Raw genomic sequence first — 22,926 nt, forward strand, 5'->3', positions numbered from 1 at the left:
TCCGTCTGTATGAAAGCAACCTACGGCCACGGATCACGGACACGGATGCCAATCTTGTGTGCATCCGTGTTCTTTCACGGACCCATTGACTTGAATGGGTCCGTGAACCGTTGTCCGTCAAAAAAATAGGACAGGTCATATTTTTTTTGACGGACAGGATACACGGATCACGGCCTCGGCTGCAAAACGGTGCATTTTCCGATTTTTCCACGGACCCATTGAAAGTCAATGGGTCCGCGAAAAAAAACTGAAAACGGCACAACGGCCACGGATGCACACAACGGTCGTGTGCATGAGGCCTTTAGTGGAGGTCCCATTCATTTCTATGGAGCTGTGAAAAAAAACTGATAGTCCTCTGTTTTTTCTCCGCGTCCGTGATCCGTGATTCCAGTCTGTCAAAAAAATATAACCTGTCCTATTCTTGTCAGTGGAAAACGGAGGACGGACCCATTCAAGTCAATGGGTCTGTCAAAAAAAACAGATGAACAACTTGTATGTCATCCGTGTCCGCGTCCCTGTCAGTTTTTTTCTACAAGACCTTGGTGCAATAAAATTACACTTTTTATTAGGCCTCATGCACACGACCGTTGTGTGCATCGGCGTCCGTTCCGTCATTTTTCACAGTTTAGCAGAGGTCCCATTCATTTCTATAGAGCTGTGAAAAAAAATGATAGTCCTCCGTTTTTTCTCCGCATCCGTGATCCGTGATTCCAGTCCGTCAATAAAATATAACCTGTCCTATTCTTGTCAGTGGGAAACGGAGGACGGACCCATTCAAGTCAATGGGTCCGTCAAAAAAAACGGATGCACAACTGGTATGTCATCCGTGTCCGCGTCCCTGTCCATTTATTTTCTACAAAACCTTGGTGCAATAAAATTACACTTTTCATTAACCTTCCTTTTTTTCCCCTGTCAGACAAAAAAAGCAAGACACAAGGAAACACAACTGAAGCAAAATCGGACACGGGCCACTGAAGCCAAATCACTGACAGTGAAAAAACACTGTCGTGTGCATGAGGCCTTACCTTCACTCTCCAGTTCAGTGAGATTACAGTGATGCCACATTTTATACATTTCTTTAGTGTTTTAATACTTTTTTTTTATTCATAAACATACAGTAACAAATAAACACAGTATATGCACCATAAGTTGCCCACCATGCTTTCAATTAAAAAAAAAAAATCGTATTTAAAATACATTTATGGTAAAAAAAAAAAAATCAAGACCCCCCCTCCCACCTTCTATGTCTCTGGGGCCAGGGCGTACCCACCAACATGGGTGGTTGAGGAATTATAAGAAAATGAACACATATATCTGAAATATTACAGGATATGATATCAACTAGCATGGTCCAAGCTTTTATGTCCAGTATGTCCAGGTTTTTTCCCTTTTTTTTTTTTTTTACGATTCCCCAAGATTAACAAATCTCTCGTACTTCTTGACCTTGCCAACCAATTGAGGCCTTTCTGCCACTTCCAGGGTTTTACTTGAGCCCCAGTTTCTAGCGATTATCACTCTAGCCAGCATCAAAGCCTTCATGCAAAATATATTTTCTCGCCCCCTACTATCAAAGAGTGTAGTTTTACAGGGAGAGTGGCTATCAAGCTCCCTAAATACATTTCCCCAGAAAATCTGGATCACAGGGCAAGTTCAAATCATATGTAAAGAATCAGCCTTTTCACTATTACATCTCCGACAACTATCTGATAAGTTCTTATAGAACTTAGAAAGAGATGCCGGAGTGTAATATAAACTATGCAAGATTTTGAACTGTATTAACCTAAAATTCCCAGACATAGAGGTCTTTTTATTATTCCTATATATAGTCTTCCAAGTAAATGTATTATTATCAAGCCCCGTGTCTAATCCCCATTTTGTCTCACGCCTTTCCTAAGCTTGCTATAAATTTGTGAGATAGTCTTCCTATTGTGTTTCAGATTATAACACCAATCCATAAAATCGTGCAAAGTGATCAAAAAAGAATCTGTGTCTTTAGTACTAGAGAAAGCGTGTTTAATCTGCATGTATTTATATTTTGCTAAATTACTTATTATTTGATCCCCAAAAATATCCTCTATACTTTTAATGTGTCAAATGTGGACTATATGCTCAACTCTAGTAATTCCCATCTTTTTCTAATATTTGGGGTCATCAATCAGCATAAATTTATTTTCCCTCGTAATCCCAGAAACCCGGTTTCTAGAACACTTAGTACGTCTCGCTGACTTCCCTCATAATGTACTGGGGGAACATATTGTCTAAACCATTTAAGTACCACTGGAGCTGAGCTGACAAATAATATCCTTGGATAAAAGGGAAGGATAATCCCCCATCCTCCTTTGCTAACCACAAGAAATTCAGTTTAATTCGGATTTTCTTTCTGCCCCATATTAGATCATTAAACAGTTTCTCCAATAATTTGAAAAGAGAATCCTCATACCAAATGGGACAAGGGGTTATTTTATAGAGTATCTGTGGGAGCAAGACCATTTTGATCAACGCAATCCTATCTGCTTGCGATAATGACAACTTCTGCCAAACCTGGACTTTGTCCCTAACCTTATCAATCAACGGGATAATATTTAATCTGGTATAGTCCAGCAAAGATGAGCTGATCCTAATTCCCAGAGACTCCAGAGAATCTGTCAAAGAAAGGGACTTAACTTCGGCTATATTGATTGGAGCAGGTCTATTTATAGGAAGAAGAACAGATTTCGACCAATTTACCTCATATCCTGAGGAGGCACTAAATTCATTGATTACTTGCATCAAATATTGGAGCGCAAGATGACCATCCTTTAAAAAATAAGAACCTTGTCTGCATAAAGGCTGATTTTGTCCTGCGAATCCTTGCCCCCCCCCCCCCCCCCCAAAACCTTGAATCTCATCATCCTGCCTAATCCGACATGCAAGAGGCTCTAAAAAGATGGCAAAAATCAGGGGGGAAAGAGGCCTGTCTTGTACCCCGATGTAGTTTAAAAGGGTCAGACCATGAGACAACCACATTTACTCTTGCCGTAGGTTGACTGTATAATAATTTAGCCCATTGAATGAAGTTTGGCTCAAAATTCATTTTACTCATTACTCCCCATAGGAAGTTCCACTCTACCCTGTCAAAGGCCTTCGCAGCATCCAGTGACAGGATAATGCGATCCTCCCCATTTCCCATATAGATATTCATAAGGACTTGAATATTAGACTGTGCTAAGCGCTTGGGGATAAAGCCCGTTTGATCGGGATGAATGAGCTTTGATATAACCCTTTTAAGTCTGTTAGCCAAAACTCTAGCGCATATTTTATAATCAGTATTAAGTAAAGAGATGGGTCTATAAGATCCCATCTCTTGTTTGTTCTTTCCTTTTTTTAATATCACGGTAATAATGGCCTCCGACAGTGAAGGAGGAAGTCTACCCTCTTCCAAAGAAACGTTTAAGGCGTGTACTAGGCAAGGGAGTAAGACCTCACCATACCTTCGATATAGTTCAAAAGGGAGCCCATCAGATCCAGGCTCAGCGTTACCTCCAATAGATCTCAATGCCTCCTTCAATTCAGATAAGTGAACAGGACGCTTCAACTCAGTCCTATCCCCATCTAACAATATAGGAAGAGAGATGCTCTGTAAAAAGGACTGGGGATCCGGGGTTGACCCTCCAATATCAGAGTTATACAGAGTAATATTTCAGAAATTCTCTCTTAATATCTCCAGGATCATAGCATAATTGTCCTGTACACAATCAAATACTTTTAATTATGTTTGGTGGCTTTTGATTTTGAATTATCAAAGCCAAATATCTATCAGGCTTACCTGCCTCACAGAACTGTTTTTGCCCTAAAAAAAAAACCTTTTGTTGACTTTTATCTTGAAAATGTAAACTATATTCTTCTCTTGCTTCCATTAACTTCTGCCGAGTGTCCATACTTTTATCCGAGATAATTTCCCTCTGAAGAGTATTTACCCTCTGATCGAGGATTTAGCCCTCTTTATTCTAGAAAAATAAATCCCCCAAATAAAGGCTTTCAGGGAATCCCATATATAATGTACATGAGTAGAGTTATAATGAATAGACCAAAATTCTTCGATCTCCCTACCTATTTCTCCCTGATTGTCAATTATATCAAACCAATGTGGGTTCAATCTAAAATGACGGCGTTTTAAGAGCTTATCACATTTTTTTTATTATAAGAGAATTGGAGAGTGGTCGGAAACCAAATGGGCCTCATATTTCATCCGAACAACCTTATCTATAAAATCTACTGACGCAAACGCAAGGTCTATTCTTGAGAGAGCTGTATAAGAACGACTATAACAAGAAAATATTTTTGCATCACCATATAGGTAACGCCAGATATCTATCAGTGCCAATTCCTGACATGCATTTAATAGTGCCATCGTGCCCCCCACCCAGCTTCTATGCCCCGGAGCTGAAGATATTCTATCCATTTCTATGTTCATCACATTATTGAAATCGCCCAAAACCAAGACCAGACACCTGTCTCACTGGTTGACAAATTCAAAGAGACGAGAGATAATATTCAATGAGAAAGGAGGCGGGATTGTTGTATCATCCCCTTCTACCCCCTCTGAGAAACCTATCAGACGGAGGTTCACTCTTCTAGATCTATCTTCAAGATCCGTGACTTTATCCCTTAACACCTTCTTTTCTAATTCTAAACCATCCACTCTCTTAGGCCCCTTTCACACGGGCGAGATTTCCGCGCGGGTGCAATGCTTGAGGTAAACGCATTGCACCCGCACTGAATCTGGACCCATTCATTTCTATGGGGCTGTACACATGAGCGGTGATTTTCATGCATCACTTGTGCGTTACGTGAAAATTGCAGCATGCTCCTCTTTGTGCATTTTTCACGTAACGCAGGCCCCATAGAAATGAATGGGGTTGCGTGAAAATCGCAAGCATCCGCAAGCAAGTGCGGATGCGGTGCGATTTTCACGCACGGTTGCTAGGTGATGATCGGGATGGGGACCCGATCTTTATTATTTTACCTTATAACATGGTTATAAGGGAAAATAATAGCATTCTGGATGCAGAATGCATAGTATAATAGTGCTGGAGGGGTTAAAAAAAATAAAAAATAAAAATTTAACTCACCTTAATCCACTTGTTCGCGTAGCCGGCATCTCTTCTGTCTTGTTCTGTGAGGAATAGGACCTTTGATGACGTCACTACGTTCATCACATGGTTCGTCACATGATCCATCACCATGGTGTCCCTTACCTTCACATAGCACACGCGTGATAAAAACTGAACAACGGAACGCAATCGCTGACTGCAATTGCGTACCTACTCGCGCGGGTTTGCTGCAATGCACCGGGACGCATCCGGACCTAATCCGGACACGCTCGTCTGCAAGGGGCCTTAGTTGTTATATCTATCTCTTGCTTCATGTCTTGAGCGAGCACTTGCAGGGCCCAGATATTATCTCGGATCTTATTCATCTCATCTTTTATAATTGAGATATCTGACTGAACTGACGCGATCTTTGTTGAGAGGGCACCCAGGGTTTGATTGGATAACTGTACCGCCTCTAATATATCCACCAATTTGTTATCAATTAGATCAATCCTATTATCAGAGGTTATGGTATCTCCTAACCTTTCAGTGATAGGGCCAGGACCTTGACCCATCGAGGGCCCCTGGAGATTCTAGATACTTATCCATTTTAGATAGTGGACTACAGATTCCACAGCCCTTAGGCGAGGCAGGACCAGTGGATGTTCTGTTCTGAGACTTTGGGGGCATTCTTCCTCCCCTTTACCCTGCTATTTAAGAGATATAACAACCCCTTTTTTTTTTTGTTCCCCAGGCAGGAGTAATCTGCAATGCAATCTACAATACAATCAGTGCAACAGAATAAATGGGGTTCAGAGTCCTTTTTGAAGATGAGTCCATATACTGGATATTTTCCAGCCCATAAAATAAAGTCAAATGCAGAAAACCCTACCCTGCTAAGAAAAAAGAAAAAGGAGGTAGGATCGAGGATTTAGTAACAATATGTAGGTAAAGTCCGATTTTCTTCCCTATCAAGAAGACAACAGAAAATATGTTTATATAGGTTAAACAATTCAAACCAGACGACCCCCAAAGCTGTAGGACTCTCCTTCACGGCGATGGTGACAAAGTCAAAGGTCCAGTTCGAGTCAATATAATGGGTTAGTGAGATCCAGAACAGCTTTTGTCTTACGTGGTTAGTATTAGTATGCTGCAAAGAAGCAAATCCCCTTGGTGTTGTAAGACCTTTATGCAGCCAAACAGCAGTAGATTCAGGCTATTATAGCTAGTATAACTGGTTAGTATAGTAGTGAAATAGTAGTATGATAAAGAACCACATTGCTGGACTGCAAAATCATCAGAGCCTTCACGGCATCCAAACAAATATAAATCCCCCCTAGCAATAAACACAAAGAGACATCTCACGCGACTAGGGCATACTCTCCGTGGATAGCAGGTGACCTCTCTTTGCTTCCAGAGCCTTCAATCGATCGTAGATTAACGAGCGGTGGCCACAGATGGATCAAAGAAGGGGTGATTCTTAACACGAAGACGCCAGCGAGGATAAGGCGAAGGTAAGGGACAGCATGGCCGGGAGCGCTCCTCATCACATTTCGCCGCTAATTCCTTCCTACTGCGTCCCAGCTCCAGGCCCGCAGTCCGGTTCTCAATCATCAGTCGGCATGGATGGGTGCATCGCACGCACATAGGAGAGAGAGGGCGGACGGGGAGGAGTCACAGGACGCTGACGTATTCACGTCATGCTGCAAGGGCCCACCTGTGCTTTAATACTTAAAAAATAAAAACTTTGGGAAAAGTTAATTTTTTCTTGCATCTCTATAACTATATATTTCTGTCTATGGAGTTGTGTGAGGGGTCATTGACTATATAACTTTTTGACCACTTTGCCAGGAGATGTATCGACATAAAAGGCTAGTTGGCCATTTTGATTTTCTTTTACTTTTATGTTTTAATGGTTCAAGCATTTTGGGGAGTGGTGAAGTATGGGGAAATGAGGTAATTTGAATTTTTATATATTTATTTTAATTTTAAACTTTTTTTTTTACATTTAATGTAAAGAAGACCTGTCACCTCTCCAGACATGTCTGTTTACTTGCATTCCCCATGTTATAACAATTCTGCAGCATCTACTCTTTATGACTCTATTTTGTGCCATTCCTTTGTTATTTCTATTAGTAGTTATGAATGAATTGCGAGCAGCTTGCCGTAAAGGTACAGAATGCAAATATCTACTAGAACAGACATGTCAGGAGAGGTGACGAGGCCTCTTTAAGTCCCCCTAGGGAACATTAGCATGTGATAATGTGATTGCTTCTCCCATTTAATAGTGATTTAATAGTCAGTGATGGTCAGCTGCCATCTTTAGTAAGGTAGACTCACCCGTCCGGCGATGCACAGGTAAGCTGTGCCTGTGCCGGGAGCCGGTCTGAAATCAAATGCAGTCCCCGGGAGCAGGCAGTTCCGAGAACAGCCGCCGGGGGCCTTCATCGGGCTGTTCTCAGAGCTGCCTGCTCCCGGTGACTGTGTGATTTTAGACCGGCTCCCGACACAGGCACAGGTAAGGGCTTACCTGTGCATCGCCGTGTGGGTGAGTCTACCTTACTAAAGATAGCAGCCCGCATGTGTTCGCTGGCAAACATTGCAAACTGACCATCAGTAGTGCAGTATAGGGAGATTCAATGCACTTTTATGAACCCATGGAAGGGCATGATAGAAATTTTGCTTTGGCGGGTCTTGGAGCATTCAGAAGGCCGAAGCTACCATAGAAACCAAATGGCTCCCTCGATCACAGCACAGGGTAGCCTCTCAGTCCCTGGGAGAGCACCGCTTCAGTAGAGAAGACTGCCTTAAAGGGGTTATCCCATGACTAATGTAAACAATGAAAATCAGACATCATACAGGGCATGACACCCTCTTTTTAACAATGCTAGAACCGGTCCTGTACCTGACATGGATCCAGAGATCTCCCCATTCATTGCTCTGCTAGATTTATATCAAGCTGACAGCTCAAGGGGAGTGTCTTTTCTGCTACAGCTAAGGGGGCGTGTCCATTCTGCTGGAGCGCCCTCCCTATCACAGCTCAGGAGGTAGTTGAAGGATGAAACTGAGCATGTGCGGCCATCTTAGTGAGCAGGTCAAAGAAATAAGAAAAATAACAAACAGCAGGTGGTGCTATACAGATACATTTTATTAAATGGCTCACTGGCTATACTAAATGTTTAATTACATGCAATTACAAAAGTATGCAAATCCAGGTGCTGTCTTGAAAACTGTAGAGTATTTTTCCTGGACAACCCCTTTAATGAGGAAGCTGCAACCCAATTCAGCGGCCACTAGACAATCAGAAAAAGTCCAGCCCTAGGCTGAGGGAAGGAACCACTGTCCACTGGCTGCTGACTTCTATAGGAAGAGAACTGTCAAGCAATGCCTGGGGAGGGGGGGACAGCCAGAAGCTCATGAATATGAGATCTCCCAAGCTCGTGCAGACGCCGTGCTGGGCTTGTGCTCGAGTTGCTCAATACTGATTTTAGTAAACTGGATCAATTTAGTGAATCTGTTCATCCGCAGGTGCACCACACTACATCATAACATCCCCCAGGAGGCAGTGTAACAGCCACAACTTAATTTTCACTGTGGTACGCCCTGGGGAGTAAAAATCTGGCCACCATGAGGGGCGTCACCGAGAGACAGCCGCTACCTCTGACCCTGATTCAACTGTCTCCAGTTCCCGTGAGCCACACGTTGATTCTGAGATGTCCCAGATAGCAGCATATGGAAATGTTTTTATTTCTACGTGAATCCTTCACGTCATCATGCTGTGAAGAGATAACATGTTATCTTGCTGTGATTAGTAGATTTTGACCTTGGCTACACATCCTCCTCAACATTTCTTATATCTACCTGCCTTAAGGTGCGCGTACACTCCCGACTCCCCCATACACATGCACACCGTTTTAAGTCCATGAGCATTATCCTAAGGTAAAAGGTTGTGGACGATGTAAGGGGGGTACAGATGTTCCAGTGCCCTTGGACCCTTGCACCTGTGGATGCCTAAAAGCCAATTTCTCATAAGTGGCACATGGTGGTTGATGGCCCTGGTATATCTTGTGAATTAGGACCCAGGAGCTTCAACCTACGTAAGGCTGCTAATTTTCACATGGTTGTGGAATACAGTGGAAATCCATTAGGCACCAAAGAATTTTATCAATGGGAACCAGGAGCTTGTATCTCCAACCAAATTATTGTTCATTTGACCCCTTTGAAGAGGCTATCTCATAAATTAAAACCTAAAAATATGTGGAGTAATGCACTCTGCTCTCCAGTGGGATTTTCAAAAATTTTCTCTTTTTACTCACATTATCCTGAGGACTTCTGTCTTCCCTTTCTGTAGGTGGGCAGCAGCTCATCAAGCACCAGCATTGCATTGCAATTAGCTCTCGTTAACCCTTTCCTCTCCTGCATAGAAAATAGTCCCTCCCATATAGCCTCAGAGATACAGGTGGTATGCAGTTGCCTTCTCCATTGTCCAGACAGAGGTCAGCAACTTCCAGCACTCCAGTTGTTGCACAGCTACAACTCCAACTTAGAAGCAAGCCAGCACTGAGGGGAAGGGAAAGAAACAGGGAAATTACTGAACATCTTAGTCCACCATGGAGTGCAGCAGGAGATGGACCAGAATTAAGGCCACAGAAGTAACAGCAGGGGGCGCTACCAGAGAGTAAAATGTAATCTACATATAAGATCAAACTATATTTTTTATTGAGTGAACTGTATATTGCTAGAACACATCACTTCAAATTCCCTGTTCATTACATAGTAGCACACTTTGTGGGATAACCCCTTTAAATACTTGTTTGGCTGTTGGCCAAATGTACACTTCGACTAGGCGGCTTTTCTATGGCCTGCTTTAAAGAAATATAATTTCACTTTCTCTCTACTCTACAGAAACTGCACTTACTAAAGTGTCTAACAATCTTCTGACAGCTAAAAAGACCACAAACTTCTCCTCACCATGCTCCACTCAATTGGCCTTAAGGACACTGCGCTCTCCTAGTTTTCTTCCTATCTCTCTGGCCACTCCTTTAGTGTATCATTCGCTGGCTCTGATTCTTCTCCTCTTCCTCTTGATGTTGGGGTTCCTCAGGGTTCTGTCCTAGGTCCTCTACTTTTCTCTCTCTACACAGCCCTCATCAGGCAGACTATCAGTAGATTTGGCTTTCAGTATCATCTCTAAGCTGACGACACCATACTATACACTTCATCCCCTGACATCACCCCTGCTTTACTACAAAACACCAGTAATTGTCTGTCCGCTGTCTCTAACATCATCTGCTCTCTGTATCTAAAACTGAATCTCTCAAAAACTGAACTTCTCGTCTTTTCCCCATCTACTAACCTAACATAGTAACATAGTTTATAAGGCTGAAAACAGATATCTGTCCATCCATTTTGGCCTGTTATCCTGCAAGTTGATCCAGAGGAAGGCAAAAAAAAAAAACTGTGAGGTAGCAGCCCCCACTTTAGTGGAAAGAAATTCCCGACCTACCTAAACTTGATATTTCAATTTTCGGTCTGCGCATCATGCCCGCTGTCTTGGAGTTATGTTTGACTCAGATCTTTCCTTTGTTCCCCATATCCAATCTCTTGCTCGCTCTTGTCGTCTGCAACTCAAGAATATCTCCAGAATCCTCCCTTTACTTACGATGGAAACGGCCAAAACTCTTGTTATTGCCTTGATTCATCCTCATCTTGACTACTGTAATTTAATACCATCTGGTCTCCCTCTCACTAAACTTGTCCCCCTTTAGCCTGTCCTCAATGCTGCAACCAGGCTCATCTATCTGTTACTACACTGGTTGCCCATCCACCACACAATACAGTTCAAACTTCTCACCCACAAAGCTCTCCATAGTGCTGCACCTCCATACATCTCCTCCCTCATTTCCATCTACCACCCTACTCGTGCTCTCCTGTTTGTTAGTGATGTAAGATTAAAATCCTCGAAATTAGTACCTCTCACTCCCATCTTCAAGACTTTTCTCGAGCTGCACCTACTTTCTGGAATACTCTGCACCGAAATATTAGGTTAATTCCCACCTTCCCTACCTTCAAACTTGGCTTAAAAACACATCTTTATCATGCTTGTTCACCGAGTATCCCCTCCCCCACCACCTAACTCCTCAGACCTAAACTCACTGCTGCTTTCAGTACAACTACCATTTGTGTCACCCCTACTTTCCTCATAGATTATAAGCACTTGTGTAACACCCAGAGTGGTGTTACCACTTCTGCACCTTGCTACTGTCTTTATTGGTCTAACCTCATGTCATCTTATGCATTTATTCCAAGTCCTCCACATTGTGCATTTCCTATTTCTAGGCAACTGTATATGTTAAAATGTAATGTACCTGGTTCACCATTAGGTGGCAGAAAGCATGGCAAAGCTACAGTTAGATAGAATGTAGCTTTCCATTCCATTCTAAACACCCCTCTGTGGAGGAGTGGGCGAGTCCCACTTCCTGCAGGAAGGGTCGGAACCAGTTAGAGGTCAGTCCTAGCTTACCACAAGCTAGATGAAGGTGTGCAGGGCCACGTCTCTTCGGGACGTACCCAAGCCCAAACCAAGCCAGCCAGAGCACCCTAAGCTCAGCTGGACATGGAGGCAGAAGCTTGAAGCCTCAGAAGCCAGGAAGAAAGTTCCCTGGTATAACTTAAGAGACAGACTACAGAAGGAATGTGCAGCATACAGCAAAAGCTGGGTTATTTAGCCAGCCTGTCAGTATAGCAGAGCCGGAGAGCAAGAGATGTAGAAGAGACGAGTTTGCCTGCCAGTTTTAATGCTAAAGCCTGCTGGGACCAAGACAAAGTTTGAGGACTGTTTCTGATGAACGTTTATTCAAGTTAGGCTACATGCACATGACCGTATGTGTTTTGTGGTCCGTATGTGTTTTGTAACAATGCCTAAAACAGACATTGCAGGGCTACGGAACGGACATACTGATGCGGACACGAAAACAAACAACATTCGTGTGCATGTAGCCTTAAGCTGCTGTTCAACTATATACAAGGTCTGGTTTAACTTTCAGAGGTCAGTCGCTAAAACTTAACTTTTAATAAATCATTAAAAAGTGGGTGAATAATCATAACATTAATTAATACAAAACCCAGGTCATTATGGTCCAGTGTGGACCCTTTCTCTATGGGTTGAATACTCTGGATTGGGGGTGTCGGACCGGACTAGTGACTGCTGTGGGACCCTCACTTAATGCTGTCCCTGGCTGTATGCCCGCATCTAACTCCTATGATCCAACATAAATACCCCCTCCTCCAGAATTGGCTACTAAATGGTTGTTACTTGCTTCCTCAACCTATTACTTATGACAGCAGAACCTCATAATAGCTCTTTGCTGTATATAATTGCTGCTCGACGCGTTTCTCAAGTTGCTATTCACTTGCAACTTAGTCATCAGGAGCAATGGAAGTGAAAGACAAACAAACAAACAAACATGGAGCAGCTGCACGCGCTTCTGTATTAGCGTGCAACCACGTAGCCAGCGGAAGTAGGATGGCAGTAGAGCGGCCGCCCCGTGCTCATCCTAAAAAATAATTTGCCACGCCTCCTAGGCGGAGACCAGTACCGCAGGTACTGGTTGATTGGTTCCTGCGGTACTGGTCTCCGCCTAGGAGGCGTGGCAAATTCTTTTTTAGGATGAGCACGGGGCGGCCACGCTACAGCCATCCTAGTGCCGATGGCTACGTGGTTGCACGCTAATACAGAAGCGCGTGCAGCTGCTCCATGTTTGTTTGTCTTTCGCTTCAATAGTTTAAAGTTAAACTATTTACTGTCGCCTACCTTAGTAAGCCCGTAGAGTGAATCTATATACAAGGTCTGGACTCAATTTATTCTTCATTCCATAATTCAACTACTACCTTTGTATGCTTCAGAGCCAACGCCTGGGTTTCCAGCGTATCCAGGTAGGAGCACCGTGACACTTGCACAAAACATTAAGGGACATTATAGGCAACCCTATACAACTCGGCCATTCCTACACCTGGGTACCAACACCATTCCTTAAAGGGACTCTGTCCCATTGTTGCTTGATTGCAACTGGAGTCACGAAACACTTATCTCATCTTAAAGGGACCCCAGTGCGCACCGCACCTCTGTTGCACTTGTGAGCAAGGCCTTCATTCCCAGTGCTTCAGTTGTATATTAGCCAGTTACATTGTGATGTCTTTTGTTTTGTAAATTAACCCTCTGAATTGTAAAGTGCTGTGGAATATGGTGGTGCTATATAACTAAATATTATTATTATTTCACCTTTTTTTTTATTGAAAAAATTGCAGACTTGAGCCTTGGTATAGCAGTTCTGGTACATGTCATTCTGTACAACACTTTACGTACCAGTGTGCCACATACTGAAGCCTACGGTGCACATTTGTTAATCAGTTTCCACAAGTTTTCAATGTGTAAAAAACGATCTCCTCTTCATATCTTCTCCATGAAGGTAAGAAGTCATTCTAGGATTTGGCAATGTGTTATCTACCTTATCTTAGCACGGTCATAAATCCAGGGTGTAAATCTGTTCTTTGATCCTTTGTCAACATCACAGGAACCCTAGAGGCAGCTGTCACCACCCAATGTTAGCTGAGCTACACCCTGCAATTCTGAAACATTTATGGCCGATGTAATAAATGCTGATAACTGGAATATTGCTTAGTATCTCAGATGTTGCCTACAATCCAAAGTTTCTCTTATTGACGGAACACATCAGAGCAATTAACTTTAGGCTGGGGCTGTACATAGGCTTTCCTGAACAAACAGACCTTCTTTTAAAGGGTTACTGGGACATAGATATTAATGGCCTACTCTCAGGATAGGTCATCAATACCAAATTAGTCGGGATCAGACACCAGGCACCCCAACAATCAGCTATATCGGCCCCCGACCCCAGAAACTATACAGTGGACAAAGCCGGAAGCAGAAGGCTCTGCCCATTGAGCAGTGGCCATGCCACGGTCCTGCAGAACATCTCCCTTTTAAGCAATTGGGGTTGAGCTGCTGTACACTGGCGCTGGAAATTACACAGTGGATGGTGCCTTCTGCTTCTGGATCCGTCCCTATATAATGTCTACTGCTGGCGGCTGGGGTGATCTGCTGATTGGTGGGGGTGGCATAGACTCCCACTGATCTGATACTGATGACCTACCTGGAGGGTAGGTCTCCAATATCTAAGTCCCCAGAGACCTCTTTAAAATAGAAAGTGTCACTCTCAGGACACCTCTATAAGGCATAGATCTATTTTGTATGCATTAGAGCAAATAGACTCTAATCAGATTCATTACGAATCTCACAAAAATCAGAAATACAATGACTCCATCTTTGTTAGTTCTACGAAAAAGGCACATTTCATCATGATTAGGGTCCATTCACACATCCGTGTGTGTTTTGGGGATCCACAAAACACGGACAGCGGCAATGTGCGTTCCGCACTAAGAGAATATGCCTATTCTTGTCTGCTATTGCGGACAAGAATAGGACATGTTCTATTTTTTTCAGGATCGGAATTGCGGACCCGGAAGCGCGGACGATGTGCGGCCCCATAGAAATGGATGGGTCCGCAATTCCGTTACGCAAAATGCGGAACGGAATTGCGGATGTGTGAATGTAGCCCTAATGGTGTAACTTGAAGTTTCTGGGCCCAATGTAAAAAAAAATTAAAAAAACATTTAACATGGCCCCCGCTTAAAATGTGCCATTTATAAAACTGATGTTTTTTCAATGTGTCAAAAGGACCATTTGAACTTTTCACGCACCAGAGCTCTGGTACAATTGCTATTTCTGAATCCTTGTTGTAAATGATCCTGACTATATCTACAGCAGATTTCCTTCTATGATGGGGGAAATGGGAGTTGGAAGCAGTGATTGCCCCAACGGGATGCAATTGACAAGAGGCGATGGTGCCCACAATAAGTCATAGTTACATAGTTAATACGGTTGAAAAAAGACATAAGTCCATCAAGTTAAACCAAGGGATAGGTGGGGAAGTGAATTTTAGAAAAGGGGGGGGAAAAAAAGCCCCAAGGAAAAAGCTCTGGCTTCTATGACCGCTAGGACCGCAATATAGTGTGCAAGCATGAGAACCATTGCTGGAATGCAGGGTGGTCGTAACCATGGAAACGAGCAGTGTATAATGTGGTGGAAAAATAAACCAAGCAAGGAATGGCAGCAATATGGACAATCAGAATACATTAGTAACTGCCTTGTATTAACTTTCTCTACATGATGAAGGACATTTTCCTGAAGTGAGACAACCCCTTTAACCCTTATAGTAACTGTGGAAAATGATAAGCTTCTTATTATTAGCTAGAAAGTCCCAAAACTTTCTCAGTCTCACTAACCCTTTCCATAGTGCTGTGCAAATACAGTGCAACTGAACAGGATGTACATCACAACAAAGATGTAAAATGCAGCTGACACAGTTTTAAATAGTATAAGTCAATGCAAGTTAACCCTTTTAAGTGTAATAAAGTTAAGGTAGATTCACACTAGCGTCCCTGAGATCCGGTAGGCTGTTCCGATTCTTGGCACATTTGCCAGATTGCGTCCGGATCTCCGCCAGTCCTCATTATAGTTAATGGGGCCAGACGGCATTCATGTTGTTTCCGGTGTAGTGCTCTGGAGCAAGGGGTACTTTGAAGTCTGGACATTTGTGGACATTTTCCCCTGTTTCCCCTATGCAAAGTTATAAACTTCTTACGTTAAATCACTTGAAAGGGTTAACGTTCACTGTTTAATACTGTTTAACTGCATTTTATATGTATGTTGTGATATATATCTTGTTCATTTGCACTGTATTTATATGACTCTGTGGAAAGGGTTAATGAATACTGAGAGACGTTTGGGACTTTTATTGAGAAGCTGGTAATTTTCCACAGCTATCATAGGCTTTAAAGAAGAGCATGTTTTGGAGGGAAAAGGCCAGACATTGTTTACCACCAAAACCAGAGAGCCTGACCTTGTGACTGTCTGGTTTAGCTCTGTTGTTATGTTTATTTTTTTAAAGTATCTTTTTATTAAGTTTCAAATAGTACAAACTGCAAATAAAACTATTAAAACAGACAATTACATCAGCAAAAGCATTTTGGTGACTCCACTAAAGTAGAGACCGTGTCACAGCACAGTAAAATTCACAGTAGACATCTCTCTAAGGAGATGGTAGCAGAGCCATCAACAAGACACAGTCATTCATACACACATCAAAACATTCGCCCCCCCACGGGACTAGACCAAAGAAACCTAAATATTCAAAGTACCGCTGTTTGAGCATTAATGGAAGGATCCCAGATTTTCAAGAATCGGTCAGGGATCCCTCTATGCTCATAGACAAGCTTGTATAATTCTAAATCAGAGTTGACTAATTGTATCCATTGTTGTTTAGTGGGAGTCTTGGGGGTCTTCCAATTTAGAAGGATGGTTTTCCTTGCATGGTATAGAAGTAACCTGTATAATCGTCTACCATATTTAGTGGGGATACCCTCATTGACTAGTCCCAAAAGACTCGTTATTGGCGTGCAAGCATCTGGAAAACCAATTTTTGTATTTATATAGGCATGCACCTCCACCCAGAAGCTCTGTATAACCGTGCACTGCCACACCATATGAATGAAGCAGCCACTCTCGTGCCCGCATCTTGTACATTGGGGACTGGGTCGTTTATGCATCTTAAACAATCTATTAGGTGTATAATATACCCTATGTAGCCATTTCAACTGTATAAGTTGGTCTCTGGTGCTAACAACTGTGGATCTCCATGTGTGGCTTAGTTCGCTCACATAAGAGTCCTCCAAATCCACTATATTGTGTTTCCATTTGGTAAAGGACTTGTCAAGCAGAGAACCTTGCTCTTCCATTAATGTCGCATACAAAGTGGACACTGGCCTGGCTAATTGAACTCGTCTCACCACTGCCTCTATAGGGTCACACTCCAATCTCAGCAGGCCTCTACCAAATAGCGCAAAGCAGACATGCCTGAGCTGGAAGTATCTATACAGTGTTGAGGTAGATTACATTTCTGTTTCAGACTATTAAAAGACCTGGATAAGCCCTTGTCATAAAGTTGTGTAAGATATCGCAAGCCTTTCTGGAGCCAAAACCCAAACTCTGCTAGAGAGAACAGTTCAGGCAAATCCTTATTCCTCCATAACGGCAAACATGGTGACCACCTCTTCCCACCATCCTTGATCGTATGTATCTTCACCCACTTAGCCCAGATCGCCACCATAGCAGCCATAGTAGGCATAAAATAGCGTGCTGCATAAACTCCCTTCCTATACACTAGGTTCATGAGGGCCTCATAGGAACCCACTAAAGTAGCTTCCAACACCACTGCTGGAATGCTTGCATCGGCTCTAATCCACCATGCCACATAGCTCAGCTGTACTACCGCATAATAGATAGAGAGATTCGGCAGCGCTAGACCACCCCATATATACATCGCCTGAAGAGTATGCCTCGCTAGTCTTGGACAGAGTTTGCGCCACAGAAAGGGAGTAAACATCCTATCCATGAGTATAAAGTGTCATTTCAGAAGCGCTCGCGGTGCCGTCCTATAAAGATATAACAACTTAGGTAGGAGGACCATCTTTATAACATTTACACGGCCTATCAAAGTCAGTGGCAAATTCTCCCATGCCTCGATTTTCCTAGTAATATACTCCATTGTAGGAACTACATTAAGCTGATAATTTTGCAGCCTCCCTATGAATAATAATTCCCAAATATGTATACTGTTCTTCAACTTGGAGTTTAGACTGTGATGAAATATGAATAGGATCAAAATCATCTATCAAACAAAGACTCGATTTAACCCAGTTCACTCACAGACCAAAGAAATTACCAAACTCATCTACGGTTGTAGTGTCCCACTATGTAAAGATGGGCACTACTAGGGTAATGTTGTTCTACACCCCCTGTGGAACATGGTCATGGTATTTTATATTGCATTTTAATGTATGTTGTCATATTATCTCCTGTACCAGGTCTGCTAGGGGTGTAGTTTCTCCTCCTAAGCTGTAGAGGGAGCTAGGGAACCCCCTAAGATATATAGTTAGGCCCAGACAGGCAGGAGTTAGTGCAGTCTAATCCAGGAGGCTAGTTAGCTCAGTCTAGCCTGCCTGAATTCCTGAGCAAGAGTAGCTCAGAAGTTAATCCAGGGGAAGAAGTTACCTCCTGAAGATAATTAGTGTCACGGCTGGAGGTGGGGGAAACCCCCAGCCGTGCGGTGCCAGGAGATGGTAGGGTTACCACTTGGCCAAACAGCACAGAATTAGGGAGCAGGTCACCTCCTGTTGCGTCCCTAACTCTGACCCTGTCTCCTACCTGCATGGGCCGACCTTGATGGTAGGAGGGCCCATACTCAGGAACCTCGGATCCCTGCTGACCCTCCGCAGATCCCTGACCTAGGAGCTGGGTGAGACGACCTACTCCTCCTTGGCACGGAGGAGCAGGAGTCTCAATGGCCAAGCAACAAGGGGAAACAGAAAACACCTTATGGCAGTAACAGGCAAATGGAACCGACACATCACTCACCTGCCACAGACAACAAACCCTGGAACCCATGTGCAGGTGCTGCAGTTCTGAACACCAACGGACACAGCACACACCAGACATCACACAGGAACCCAGGACCATAAGCTGCAATAATAAGTAAACCCCACACACACCTTCATAACACCGTGAAACATAGTTTTATGACCAGAAGGGAGGCCCCTACTGGTAGATGGTAATGTACAGGAGGTTGCTCCAGCTATGCCTGGCTGAAAGCAACCTACTGAGCCAAGCCAGAGAACGAGGCTATATAGGCCTAGGTGGCCACACCCACCGGTCAGAACACACCCAGTGACATCACACACACTGGGAAGAGAATTAACCCTTCCAGCACCACAGGAAAGGGAAAACACCAACTTAAAGGGGAAGTACACACAATCCATAAAACACACAAACACACTCACCTGTTACCGCCAGCAACGGCATGCGTGGCAACCATGTTCTGGGGAACAGCCAGCAGGCCGAGACCCTGCCACCACATGCACACAACAACCGACGTTGCCGCGGACAACCGCAGGTGAAGGAAGGTGTCTACGTGCATACAAAACACCACCTCGTGCACCACAAACAGACAAAGGGAGTGCACATAAAACACGTTGCCAAGGGCAACCGCACGCATGCCTGTTATCCGCGGCAACCGCACCTGAGGCAAACCACTAAGTGCCCCCAGCTGCGGTTGACACAACACCAAAACCGCGGGTAACTGCATGCGGCTCCCAAGGAGTCACGACCATGACCAAGGGTCGTGACAATTAGCACCCTTAAAAAGGACAGTGCAGAGCCACTTTTATCCAGCCAAGTAGAAAGCTGAAGGGCAGAAGGATATTTACAGCAAGAGGATATATACCAGAGGAAGGTTTCCCTACCCAAGGATAAAGCCAGCAACAGGGCATACGGGCCTTGGTGAAAGCCAGACAGGATCTGAGGAAAAGTGCAGCCTGATCTGTAAGTGTTTATTCTCTCTGAGTATCTTGCAAAGACTTTGCCTGCCATTTATATGAAGCCTGCCTGTATTCAACCTTTTTCATATGGAACTAACTGAAGCCTGTATATAGTTGGACTGTTCAGTAAAAAGAAGTTCTGGTTCACTACAACATTGTGTACCTCAATTATTCCTACAACAAATTGGTGTGCCACCATTACCGGCACTGGCGTCACAAACTATAAGGGATCTTGCCACCGGCACACTAAACCTACAACACCCAGGGCACCTCACCTACCATCCGGCCTGGTCCCTATATACAGAGAGTGCCCCAGAGGATCCATGTGCCAGCCTCTCCATCACTGCTGTACGCCTACCCAGGGTATATAAAAACTGTGAGTACCAAGAGCAACCCTCGGTCTGTTAACTACCCCTGTGACCTCACATTCGCTCACCCTGCAGGGCTGCGTACTGCACGGTGTCCAAGAGGGCATTCAGAGAGCTTCCTGGGTTTGCCTAGTATACAAGCATGTCGTCTGCATGAAGGGAAAGTTTCTCAGTTATTCCCCCCACCTCCTAACCTTCTATAGCTGAGTTAGGGGAGATGAGTAAGGACAAGGGCTCCATTGCCAGTGCAAAAAGTAAGGGGTAAAGAGGACAACCCTGTCTGGTGCCCCTGCCAAGGGGAAAGGAGTCAGAAACATATTTCTTCACCTTGACCCTAGCTGTCGGGGACCTATAAAGTAGTTGCAGCCAGCAAAGAAAGTTCCTGGGGAAGTGTATCTTTTCGAGTGTAGCCCACATGAAATCCCACTCCACTGAGTCAAACGCTTTTTTTTTGTCCTGTGACGCTAGGACCCTTAAGCCCCTATTATCATGTTGAACCTGGAGGTTAGTATATGAACGTCTCAAGTTTATCAGTAGTTTTCCCTGGCATAAAACCCGATTGATCCACCCCCACAACAGAGAGGATCACTTCTCTCAGTCGCAATGCCAGTACCTTTGCAAAAAATTTTACATCAAGATTTAGAAGCGAGATAAGTCTGTATGAGCTACATTGGTCCGGAGGGCTCCCCGACTTGTGTATTACCACAATGATAGCCTCTGAGAAGGAAGGAGGTAAAGAACCATGTTCAAAAGCATAATCAAAAAGCTTCCGGAGTCTGGAACTATGCTCCTTACAGTGGAGCCTGAACCATTGAGCCGGGAAGCCATCCGGACCAGGAGCCTTTTTTTCACCACCAGGGATTTAATAGCAAGCTCAATCTCAGGCGTCCGTGATCTGTGCCTCCAAGTTTCCCCCCTCATCTCTCGCAAGCGTGGGAAGTGCAATCCCAGCCAAAAAGTGGGTTATATTTGCTGAGGTACAAGTGGTTTTAGAAGCATATCAATCAGTATGGTAGGAAGCAAGCTGGAGACACACATCTCGTGGTTCGACCACCAGGTCACCTCGGTCCAACATCACACCAGCAACCACTGTTTGGGGGGTTTCTGAACGAGCTAGGTATGCTAAAGCTCTACCATTCTTATCCCATCAGAGAAAATTGTTTGCCTCTAGGCCAGAAGTTTCTTCTGAGTATAGTCAGTAAGATGTAGGCAAAACAGGCATTGAACTTCTAACACATCCCCCTGCTTCTCACTGGTCGGATCCTGTAGAAACTCCCGCTCCCTGTTGGAGACCGCTACCTCTAACCTAGTCCATGTTATGTGTAATTCCTTCCTATGTGATGCTATTGCATGAATTAAAGTACCCCTCGTTGCAGACTTAAAGGCATCCCATTCTAACAGAGGGTCTAAAGACCCTTAGTTTTCTGCCCAATAGTGTTTCATATCCTCAGAGCATCTGCTCACCGCTGGGAGCACATCTAGCCACATTGGATTTAGCCTCCACCATCTAGTGGGGGGTCAATGGTTGCGATAGAATCAAGAGGAGGGGCTCGTGATCTGAAATACCCCTAGGTAAATAATCACTGGTTCTAATATAAGGTAATAGATCTCTACAGACAAAAAGACAAGTCTATACGAGACGTTGAGCCCGTGGAGGCCGAATAACATGAAAATTGTGCCAAGGCAAAATGAAGATGGCGCCATATCTCTATTAACCCATGCGCTTCCGCCCAATGTAGGAGAGCTCTGTTGTGAGAAGCCTGAGGATGTCATATATATTTCAAAGGATCCAAAATCACATTGCACTCACCCATTATGATGAAAAGAGTGGCTGCGAACATTGCGATCTTGTTCATGATAGAATTGAGTATTTCACTACAAAAGGGGGGTGGTATATATAGACCTACAATCAAATACTGTAACCCCCTAATACTGGCATGCAATAACACATATCTTCCTGAGACATCTATTTGAAAGGACCCAAGTTGAAAAGGAAGACCGTGCATAATTAGAGTATACCGGATGATATGTGGAACCCACCCAGGGGCGTTTAAGAGCCAAAACTTTCTGACCTCGTAGATGCGTTTCCTGTAATACAACTATATCTGCGCTATAGCCTTTCAAATAGTTAAAGACCAATGAGCGTTTAATCTTATTGTTAAGACCCCTGACATTCCATGACATCAATTTAACTGATGCCATATAGCCACCAAAAGAATATATCTGACTTTTTAGGTCCTGTGGAGGACTATTATTCACACCCATACACCCGGACACAAACAAACAAAAACTTGATGCCCACACCCACCCACCCTGCCCAATCCATCCCAACATGACTGAGCCTCAACCCGTAACTAAAACCGATTGGGTATATTGCTAACCCTAGCTAACTAGGCGCGCATTCACACCATACACACCATAAAGGCACAGTAGTCGTAAAGCCAGTCAACAGTAAAAAAGGAATTTCAACTACTCAAAACACAGCATTCCTATCTCAAAATAGTTGTACCCAGGAAACTGTATGTATACTTTGCCCCAGTTAGTAAACTGGAGTGAGTAAGAAGAAATGCGCTTAAGGGAAATAAAGGTTCAAAAGTCCCCTCATATCTATGTAAATATCTGTGGCGGATCAGCGGCGAGGTCTCACGTCCAGATGCCTATCAATCTAGTCCGCTGCAGCCTCAGGAGTTTGAAAGAAGCGGACAGTCTCTCTATCTTGCACTCGAAGCTGAGAGGGGTATACCATGGCATATTTTATAATTCGTTCCTGATGTCTTGCCCGGACATCATTAAACTGCCTCCTTCTCTTTTGGACCTCCGATGTAAAATCCAGATAAAAGGATAGCCGAACATTTTCATGAGTGACATTGCTTTCTGTTGGGCTGCCAGCAGGATAGCGTCTCTATCTCTATGGTTTAGGACCCTCATAATAAATGGCCTGGCAGGGGCTCCCGATGGTAGAGCCTTGGATGGGA

Source organism: Bufo gargarizans, chromosome 1 (genome assembly GCF_014858855.1).
Source record: "Bufo gargarizans isolate SCDJY-AF-19 chromosome 1, ASM1485885v1, whole genome shotgun sequence".
In the NCBI taxonomy this organism is placed as follows: Eukaryota; Metazoa; Chordata; class Amphibia; order Anura; family Bufonidae; genus Bufo; species Bufo gargarizans.